Genomic DNA, 12,242 nt, shown 5'->3' on the forward strand with positions numbered 1-12,242 from the left:
ACTTTAAAAATTATTCGCCAAAAAGTCTTGAAAAATTTACGCGAATTAAAAGCTGAGCTAAATAAATGAAATTTACATAAAAAACTTGAAAGTTATAGAGCCGATAAAAACTTGACGTCCTATCTGCCCCACGTTGGGCGCCATTATTTATGTAATGTACAAACGTGTATAGAGAATAATTTTTATCAGAAAACACCAAACGAAATGTGATTGTTTAATTTTAAACATAAACTTCCTCAAGTGTCGATGTAATCTTACACACAGGATACTACAGGGATAGGACTACGGGAGCCTTTGATATGCTAGCAACAGTGGTGTGGGGGGGTTCGGTCCTTTCCTATAATACCGCAATTTTCCTACATAAGTTTATTATAGACTCCCTATTTTTTTATATTTTTCGGTGTTAGGGCCAGAATGACTAGACACTAATAATTATTTTGCCCCTATCTAGTCACAAAACTAAATTTTAAAATAAACTAAAATGATGTCAGAGAATATAATCCTATCATATTATCTCTCTCAGATGTTCTAGAGAGATTAAGCCTCAAAACCCTCGCCTTCCAATGTTTCAATGGCTAAAATTTTACTGAAACCCCACATTAAAAGAGTAACTAAAAGCTTACACTATTTCCGTAACCATGTCGAATGAAAACACCCGTATCGTTTCAACTTTAGCAATTCATAATGCTTAACACACAATTTTATTTAAGAATAATTAAAATAACTAAGAAATATATTTAAATATTTATAATTACTCATTATTTTCGCGAACATTCAGACGCATTCTAATATATCTATTACATTTCTAGTAATATATAACTATAGACTAATTCACACTTTTTAAATGAAAGTAAACATCAGATAACCGATTCTTAACGGGTTAATAGTTTAACATTGGTTGGCAAAACAATATAATGTTGTATAAGAGAAGCAAAAACAATTGAAATTATTCCATAAATCCGTATCAATTACAGGAGAAAATAAGAGAAAGAATATCAATATGCTAACAGCAAATCGAAACAATATCACTCTTGATTTATATTATGTTAATAACATACTGTTTGCTCATTGATAAATAAAGGGAACACGAAGATGTGAAACATTAAAAGTAAGAGTATGGGATTAACATAATATGATGATGTTAAATATTGAATACGTTTTATGATTTAGAAACTAATATTTATGATGAATTTTTCATTTGTTTTTGTTTCTTTTATACAAATGCAAGAAAAAATTAACTAGTAAAAAGGTTTGATCAAACTTACCGCATCATGCGACTCCGATGAAGGCCTCCACAGGAACTTGATGATGTAGGATATTGCAGTTGTAGATGGAAATGAAATATTATTCTTGCATTTTAAGTTTTTGCCAGTATGTTAGTAAATAGGTTTAGAAATTAGGTTTAGATGTTAAATATTTACTTATACATAGGAAATTAATGGGAGAATGTAAGTTTTATAGGTTTTAAGTCTGTGATATTAGTTTTTAAGTTTTAACATAATTTATATATTTAATTAGTTAATTGTATTAGAATAATTTAGGTTATGGTATAATATATGGACTATTTATTTATTTATAAATTTTAGAAAACATTTATAAAAATGCAAAAGCAATAATAAATTCGAATTAACCTTATATTATACCATTTTAAAATAAATTAGATTTTATATTAGGTTTTAATGTTTAAATTTTAATGAATAATTTTAGAAAAGTTGTAAATTGTGTTAAACTTAGAATATGTGATGTCGATTATATAACTTCATAAAATGATATAACTACATATTCTTAATTTATTACTTATTTTTATGAAAATGTAACTTTTTAGGTTATATCATTAGGTTATGTTGTAGGTTTTTCTCTTGATGATATTACATATCACTAGTTTTGGAAATTTGGGAATTCGAATTGTTAAGTTTTATATAGTTAAATTAAGTAATTAGGTTTAAGTTGCAATATTAATTTGTTAGTGTGGTAGTTCTATGGATCACGTTTTTAATTAATTAAAAGTTCTAATTAGATTTTTTTTTTTAAATTTTATAAGTTTTTAGTTGTAATATCTGATAATATGTTGGCAAAGCAAGTTTAGGTTAAGGATTTCATTCCAGTTTGTGGAAATTCTGTAGCTTTGGATGATGAAAATGCAGAATTGATACAAAAATCACATGTTAGCGATGTTTGAAAGGTTGCAAGTTGGTAAGGTTGGAGATTTCTATCGATTAAAGTTGATCTTGTTGAATGTTTTAATTTCCCATTATTTTATTGGCTTTTGTTGAAAAAAAATTTTAGAGCTGTCTGCTACTTATTGTGGTTATACGGCCCACGAGATTTCCGGACCATATCATGGATGTTGTCCGTGAATGAGGTTATGTGCCGTATAACTTCTATAAAAAAATTCCTAGGCAAAAAAAAAATCTCTATAAATTTCACACTAATCACTGTAAGTCTGACTATTACCTGGATTTTGTCTCAATTTTACTAGATTTATTAAAAATAATCCACTTTGTTGCCACTTTATTAATTAGATTTTAAAATAACTTTGCAAATGTTTTAAAACTTTTAGTCAAACTTATACTTTATGCCGAGTTCCTGATATATATAGTTGAATTTCAAAATGAAAAGAACTTTTGGCTCTAAATTATGTTACCATTATACCTCGTGACGCGTAAAAATGTAGAAAAGTAAGTGTAAAATAGAAAAAAAAATTATCGAAGATTCACTAAAATTGTTGTAATAAATAGTAGTAGACATTTTCGTAGCCTAGTGTTGGTAAACTTGTGCTAGTTATGATCAATTGGGTTACCATTGAATCATATTATATTTAATTAAAGTTTAGGTTATTCGAACTCCATTCTCTTCACCATAAATGTTATTGTCCTTTTCCATTTCCTTCCTAATTATGTAAAATTAATAAAAAAATATATATTTATATATTTTTAATAAATATATAAACTAATAAAGTTTATTTTTGTGGGCATTATTTATCCCAACAGTCAATGTTGTGACTTTTAGTTCAGACAACAACCATATACTACTTTCTTATATTACCATTTGCAACTATGTGATCCTCTCAGTAAATGAGATGTAAATAAAATGTAAATTAAAACAAAATAGAAGAAGTCAAGTAACAGCTGAGACATTTATCGTGGAAAAATATACTTTAGTAAATACCTATTTATCAAAACTTTAATTAATAGAAACTCATTACAGACTTAATCGATCGCTCGTATAAGAGTTATCTTAAAATTTACAGAGCATAAAAACAGGTAAATTAAACGATGACATATAAAGATCAATATAATTAACCCTCGGTATTCCAGTTGCCGGAATTTGACATCCTGGATTATAATATTTTAGAGAAAACCTGATATCCTCCCACTACCGAAACAATCATAAATCATTCCCAGGATCATTTAAGCCATGTTCAAATACCTATATGAGTTTTGTATCAAATCCGTATACATTTATGATAATTTCATTTCATATGAATTATGTTAAGGTGACCATACGAAAGAAAGTTTTCGCCACCAAATCGACATAATTATTTACTTATTTACAAATAAGAGTATGAATATAATTTGTGGAAAAATATACATTTCAAAACTGGAAAAATGAAAAAGAAAAAAAAAACAAATTGTTTGCAAATATTGTTTTAACATTAAAAAATTTAAAATCAAAACAATATCTTTTCAATATATTTTGTTCATTGTTTGCCAATAAGATTTAATTTTAAAAATACAAAAGTAAGTAACATGAGATATTGGAAACGACCATTACAAGTTGTGTATCTAAAATAAAAATCAACTAAGAAATTATAGTTGGCCAAGCCCGATTATACTATAACATACAATTCCAAAGTTTAATTTTTATAGTCTACACCACTATAGTGGGAAGGGTTTTATGCGTATGTGCGAATATTTGTAATGCACAAAAATATTGGCCCTTAAAATATATCAACCGACTCGGAATCCCTTTCTGAGTCAATTAGGCCATTTTCGTCCGTCCGTCTGGATGGCTGTCTTTGAAAACTTTGTGCGTAAGTTTGTCATGGACAATTCAATTTGGTTACATTTAGCACGAATTAGATGACTCATGATTATGGCAAATAAAAAGTTCTTTTCAAAAAATTACTTAAATGTTCATACATTACTTATTAGAACTATTAGGATGATATAAGAACTAGCATCAGAATGAAATTACGTATAGATTCCGTTTTGTCATTCCGTTTGTAACACATTGAAATATTGGTCATAGTCCCACAAAATGGGTCCTATTAAATTCTAAGGCGGTCTAGTCCTTATTAAATTCTAAGGCGATCTAGTCATATCCATCCGTCTGTCATTCAGTCTGTCCGTATGTCAGTCAGTCAGTCAGTCAGTCAGTCAGTCAATCTGTCCGTCAGTCTGTCCGTCTGTCAGTTTGTCCGTCTGTCTCTTGATAGCACGATAGAGTCCGAACGAGAAGAGCTAAGGGTCTGACATTTTGCATAAGTATTTCTTATTGGCGCAGTTTGCTTAGTTTTGAAAATCGGTCCATGTTTTCTCATAGCACCATACAAGTGGCACCCCGAAAAACAGTGTAAACAGGCATAGCTGTTATAAAAACATCAGTATGTTAATGTAATTCAGCATAAATAAGTAAAACAAAATCTCCCCAATTGACCCTAATTGACCCGATTATAAGGTCCCTCTCAGAAAACGACTATTACGCTCATAACTTGCAAAGCAACAAAATTCGACATAAACAAGTTTCAGGAGAACAAAAATCTTTTTGCGAAATTCTATGGAGATCGGCCCAGATCAGCGTTGAGAAAGTCCAAGATATTTGATCACCCTTTAGTCCCGATGAATCTCAGCAAAATCCAAACGTTATTTTATTATTTAACACAATCTTTCTCATCAAGATCATTCTTAGCAATCTTTTTCCCTCTAAAGCATTGTGCCATCCACTGGTCAATCAATTACAAATGGATGTGTTTTGAAAAGAAAAGTATTTCGTATAAATCTGAGAGTATCGGGAGCAAGAATGTCGAAGTGCTTTACATCAGTACCCTCAATCTTTAATGAAGAAATCAGGTGGCAGTTTTGTACATGTATAAAGCCGGTCCATGTACAAGCACTTTGCTCGGGTACTTAAGCTATCTAATCTCTGACCATTGCTGCCCCGTTGCTTAGCTTCCGAGATGTAAAACATCACTTCTGTTTACAACCACGCAGATGAGATGGCCCCTGTTGAATCGGCAACAGCACCTAGAGACGTAATCGGTAGACTGAAGTACGAATCCATCAAATAAGCCGAGACTTTGTTTTTACTCACAGTGACACACTGTGGTAATTCTGATATGAACAGAGTTTACTCTGAACATATCTGGACAAGGAAATAAAATTCAATGATATCATTTGTATATGATAGCTTTCATCCATTATCATACAACCCAGCACACTTCTCATTTATCCGACACATTCATAAGAGAAAAACATACGACACATTTATTCTAGTTAAACGGGTGGGTGAGGCCCGCATAACCCACGCTTATTCCGTACCATATACAATTAACACCACCTCATTTCCAACGCTTAGTCCCACAGTCACTCCTCTGTGGGGTATCTGTTGTTTCGGCAACAGCATCGACTATAAACACCAATTTATAGTCCCGGCCGACTAAAGTTATTGGTAGCACCTATCAACCCCCGGATTGCAATACACCAAGATGGGATCTGTCATCAAGGAAACATGCCCGGGGGGCAGTATCGGGAGCAAGTTACATAATCGATAGAATACTGAAAAACTCCCCGCATTGTGAAAGTGATTAGAAGGATGAATCAAGTTGGCCCTCTTCTATACGCCGTCGAGTAGTCTCAAGTTTTATATATGTAAGTGGTGTAAATAATTTGAAGATTAGATAGAGTGAAGTATTTCTTACAAACTTGAAATAAGTATACATTTAGTTCAGCGAATATCACATTGTATTCTCATCCCTAGAACATAAGGAGCCTCTGATTCCTATTTTTTCATCACCACTTTACCTTTTCCAAAATTATGAAATGAGCTAATGTCGACGAGCACTGCTTCAATATAAATGCTGGAATGATATCTGGCTCAAGAGTTTTATTTATACATATTGTGATCTATTAAAGCCATCACATAGGAGCAAAACAGTTATTCTGGTGTTGGGGAAATCATGAATTAATTTCATTAAAAATCAATACGGTTCATCCTTCACCAGAAAAAAGCTCCAGCTATTAACTCAAAAATCTTTTAATTACTTTGGACATTTTGTCATATACAAAAAATTTTGACACTACACAGAGGGAAAAATCATACACGCCTGGTATCAAATTGACACCAAATTCTTCAAAACATCCATTGTCAAGTATATACATACGTACGACAACACTATGTAATGTTGACAACGCAAAGTTGTCAACATTGCAACAATTCGTTGTCGAAATCTAAATTTTATGCACATCCATTGTCTAACGTGGTGAGCTCACTATTGACAACAGATTTTGAGCTTACAACGTTTGTTAACTTTGTGACAACGGATGTGTATAAAATTATAAGTTGCGGTTTCAACATTACATATGGGTGTTGTACGTATGTATATACTTGACAACGGATGTTATTGAAATATTTGGTGTCAATTTGGTACCAGGCATGTATATTTTTTCCCTCTGTGTACTGACTTAGTAATTAAGAGCAATTTTTTAAAATTTTTTTCACAAGCAAATATTTTTCTTCAAACTAAATTACTTAAAACAACTTTTTTAAAATACTAGTTGATTATTTAAATTGTTGCCTAACCAACTGAATATAAAATTTTAAATTGTTATTTAAATTGTGTAAAACTATCTCAATTAAATATAATATTTATCAAAACAAAATTTATTTATTAAGCTTGATAAAAATTCAAAGAAACTATTTTCAAGATAATTATAAGTACTTTGTTATTATTTTATAATAAAAAAATACCAATATAGACTTTAGAGTAATTGAGATTTTATTAAACAAAAACACAAATAAATATGTATAAGTTATTTAAGTTCAATAGTTAAATAAATATCATAAAAACAAAACAAATTTACATATTTATTTTCATTTTGTATATTGCACTAGATTAAAATATTAAATATAATAAACAATTGCAAATATTTACATAATTTTTGTTTTGTAAAGGAAGTAAGTTTAAAACGTTTATATGATATCGTACTAAAAACATTAAAATTAAAATTGTCTCCATATACTAGATATATCTCGTTATAAGCCTTTTAAATTTATAAAACGATACTAATTTTTCTGAAGAGCAATAGCAAAAAATAACAAAAATAACAAAAACGTTTTGTGGAAATTTATAGTTGATGTACAGTGCCGCAATTATCGGTCATGTCTGATAATTTATAAACTAATTTAACACATACATATGTATGTATAACTACAGTATTCCTAAATGTCGTTTGGTATTTAAAACAGAGTTGCTTATTTAGATTTTTAACATATTTTGAAAATATTTACTTTGCTTTTATATATTGAACTTTATTAAACTTAATTTACTAAGAGTAAAAAGAGTCCAGTTGCATGATATATTATAAAAGAATGTATATTATTGTTAATACAAAAATTTGCCTCAAAATTCATAAATGAAACACTAACCATTAAAAAATGCAAGTGGTCTTGCTACATATGACCATTTCTGCTGAACAACTCGAATTTTTTTTTAAGTTAAACATTAAAATTTATTTCTAAATTTCCTAAAGGAAACACTTAATATTAGTCATACACATTTTATCAAATGAAATCTTTTATTTCGAAGTCAAACAAATTTAGTAATTTATTTAAGATTTTCCCTAAAAAAATTATACTTAAATTAAAACAAAAGAAAGCACAACTACAAGAACAATATATAACAAATATTTAAATTGTGGTCAACCAAACAAAATATTTTTTTACCCTTAAACAAACTCTTCAACACAAACCATAAAATTAATAAAATTCTTAAGAGTATTAAAAAAAGCACTAAAAACACTTGGAAAATTCCTAAGAAATCCTAAACAGTAAAACTATGAAAATAAAAACAAATGGAGAGAAAGGGAAACAGAAGAAAAGAGGAGGAAAGGAAAACAGGGAAGAAAGAAAAGGCAGGGGGCAACGGAAAAGCAGGACAAGGAAGGGGAAGAGGGAGAGGGGGAAAAAAGAAAGAGGCGCGACCGGAGCGGAAAGGGAAAGACGAAACGAACGAACGAACGAACGAACGAACGAACGAAACGAACGAACGAACGAACGAAGAACGAACGAACGAACGAACGAACGAACGAACGAACGAACGAACGAACGAAACGAACGAACGAACGAACGAACGAACGAACGAACGAAACGAACGAACTAACGAACGAACGAACGAACGAACGAACGAACGAACGAACGAACGAACGAACGAACGAACGAACGAACAACGAACGAACGAACGAACGAACGAACGAACGAAGAACGAACGAACGAACGAACGAACGAACGAACGAACGAACGAACGAACGAACGAACAACGAACGAACGAACGAACGAACGAACAAACGAACGAACAAAGAACGAACGAACGAACGAACGAACGAAAGAACGAACGAACGAACGAACGAACGAACGAGAACGAACGAACGAACGAACGAACTAACGAAACGAACGAACGAACGAACGAACGAACGAACGAACGAAAACGAACGAACGAAACGAACGAACGAACGAACGAACGAACGAACGAACGAACGAACGACGAACGAACGAACGAACGAACGAACGAACGAACGAACGAACGAACGAACGAACTAACGAACTAACGAACGAACGAACGAACGAACGAAACGAACGAACGAACGAACGAACGAAAACTAACGAACGAACTAACTAACTAACTAACTAACTAACTAACTAACTAACTAACTAACTAACTAACTAATAACTAACTAACTAACTAACCTAACTAACTAACTAACTAACTAACTAACTAACTAACTAACTAACTAACTAACTAACTAACTAACTAGGTAGGTAGGTAGGTAGGTAGGTTGATAGGAGGATGTATACTACATCAAATCCGAAGAAATACACCTAGGCCACTATCGGGCCTGTTGTGCGCTCCAATTCAAGAAAAAAAAAAAAAAAAAAAAAAAAAAAAAAATTGTTCACTGAATGTATTATTTTTCCATGTTCAGAAACTCAGTTTCCTGGACGTAATTCCTAAGAATCTTCCAATCGGTGTTGGTTAAGAATGTTATTTCTGGAATAACATCACTTCCAAGATACTTGGATCTAACTTCGACGAATGCCTGACAATGGCAAAGAAAGTGCTCCAGAGTTTCACTGTCCTCTCCACATGCTCTACATTCGTCTGAATTCGCACGTCCAATTTTGTATAGATGTGCTCGTAATCCTGTGTGTCCACTGAGAATACGTACCATCATACTAACCTCAGACTGCTCATTTGAGAAGATTTCGCGTCGGGCCTCATCAGGGTCACACCCCGAACGAACGAAAAAACGAACGAACGAACGAACGAACGAACGAACGAACGAACGAACGAACGAACGAACGAACGAACGAACGAAACGAACGAACGAACGAACGAACGAACGAACGAACGAACGAACGAAACGAACGAACGAACGAACGAACGAACGAACGAACGAAAACGAACGAACGAACGAACGAACGAAACGAACGAACGAACGAACGAACGAACGAACGAACGAACGAACGAACGAACGAGAACGAACGAACGAACGAACGAACGAACGAACGAACGAACAACGAAGAACGAACGAACGAACGAACGAACGAAGAACGAACGAACGAACGAACGAAAGAACGAAACGAACGAACGAACGAACGAACGAACGAACGAACGAACGAACGAACGAACGAACGAACGAACGAAGAACGAACGGAACGAACGAACGAACGAACGAACGAACGAACGAACGAACGAACGAACGAACGAACGAACGAACGAACGAACGAACGAACGAACGAACGAACGAACGAACGAACGAACGAACGAACGAACGAACGAACGAACGAACGAACGAACGAACGAACGAACGAACGAACGAACGAACGAACGAACGAACGAACGAACGAACGAACGAACGAACGAACGAACGAACGAACGAAACGAACGAACGAACGAACGAACGAACGAACGAACGAACGAACGAACGAACGAACGAACGAACGAACGAACGAACGAACGAACGAACGAACGAACGAACGAACGAACGAACGAACGAACGAACGAACGAACGAACGAACGAACGAACGAACGAACGAACGAACAACGAACGAACGAACGAACGAACGAACTGACTAACTAACGTAACGAAACTAACGTAAACTAACAATAACTAACTAACTAACTAACGAACGAAATAACTGAACTAACTAAGAAACTAACTAACTAACCTAACTAACTACTAATAACTAACTAACTAACTATAACTAACGTAACTAACTACCTAAACGTAACTAACTAAACGAACTAACTAACTAACTAACTAACTAACTAACTAACTAACTAACATAACTAACTAACTACTAACTAACTGAAACGAACTAACTAACTAACTAACTAACTAACTAACTAACAACTAACTAACTAACAAACTTAACTAACTAACTAACTAACTAAACTAACTCAAACTAACTTCATTCTTTTAATAAACTAAACCCAAAACAAAAACAAGTAAGAAATTATAAGTCGGCGAGGCCGACCAATACTGTTTTCATAATGAAGCATTGTTCGTTGAATGTACCTTGCTTCAGATATACTTAAGCCATTTATTCAAAATTGTGGACATTTAAGCTCCAAATTTGTTTGAAGGGGGCTTTGTATAGGTGCTATGGTCAAATTAGACCCTATAATTATTAAAATTCATGAGAGCCATCAAGGCTATTATAGCACGTGGTTTTGCAGCTTTTTTTTGAGATAAGAGTATATTAAACATAATTATGAATTTAAAAGCCCTATTCGTCGGGTTGGGGGCTAGGTGAAATAATGGACCGATGTTAACCATTTTCAATAGGCTTTGGCTCAGGTACCATAGAAGATCATGTGCCAAATTTCATTGAATTATCTTCAAAATTGCGACCTGTAGTTTGATTACAAGGTTTACATGGACGGACAGACGGACGGACATAGCTAAATCGACTCAGAAAATGATTCTAAGCCGATTGGTATACTTTAAGGTGGCTATAGGACCAATATTATTGTGCGTTACAAACATCAGCACAAACCCAATATACCCTCCCCACTAAAGTGGTGTAGGGTATAAATATAGAAAGCTAAGTCGGACGTGGCTGACTATATGATAACCTACACGGGTTATTAGTATGTATTTCAAAAATTTTGATTATTTTATATAATACAGAATTTATGTTGAATTTTGCCATTATTTCGATAGAGTTTTGATGAAAAACTGATTTTCTGAAACATACTATGTATGTATGAGGCAAGGGTCAAATATGAAACGATACTAACAAAATTTGTTAGAGGGGTTTTTGTAAACATGAAAGTTAGTTATGCCCAATATGATTGGCATTATTATGAGCTCCGAAGCCCAATTTAGCGGGTCCGGTTGTATGAGGCTTGGAGAAATAATGTATGAGGGCTTGGGTAAAATGTAATACGCAACCTGTAGTTTTGATTACTTATGAACAGACAGACAGATGGAAATAATTCTGAGTCGATTAGTAACATTAAGTCGAAGCATTGCAGACATCAGCACAAATAATATAAGTTTTTTCGCAAAGCGTTGTTTTTACATAAAAACAATTTTGTTTTTACACAAAAACATATTTCTAAAGCAAGAACTTGTTCTTACACAAAAACATATTTCTAAAAAAAAAACTTGTTTTTACACAAAAATCGATATGAATATAAAACTGAACAAATTTCATCAATATTTAGTCATTAAAATCTTTTCTAAGTCAAAATAATTGTTATTTATATATTATTGACATTACAAGAAAAACCAATATTTGCTTTTGTAAAAAAATCACTAAAAAGTACTTTTTCAATCACATTACACAACAAAATAGGGTTTCTAACAATTTTTATTTGTCTAAGAACTTTCTCTGCTCTATACAAACTACATTCAAATTCTAGACAAAACATTTACATATAATTTCATAAATAAGTTGCTAAAAATTAACTTAATTAACTATTTACTCTTTTAAGAATTTCTTATTAAACCATTCAG

This window comes from Lucilia sericata, unplaced genomic scaffold, assembly GCF_015586225.1.
Source record: "Lucilia sericata isolate MDLA Ls3-8-SP2 unplaced genomic scaffold, ASM1558622v1 Contig002720F_arrow, whole genome shotgun sequence".
Lineage (NCBI taxonomy): Eukaryota > Metazoa > Arthropoda > Insecta > Diptera > Calliphoridae > Lucilia > Lucilia sericata.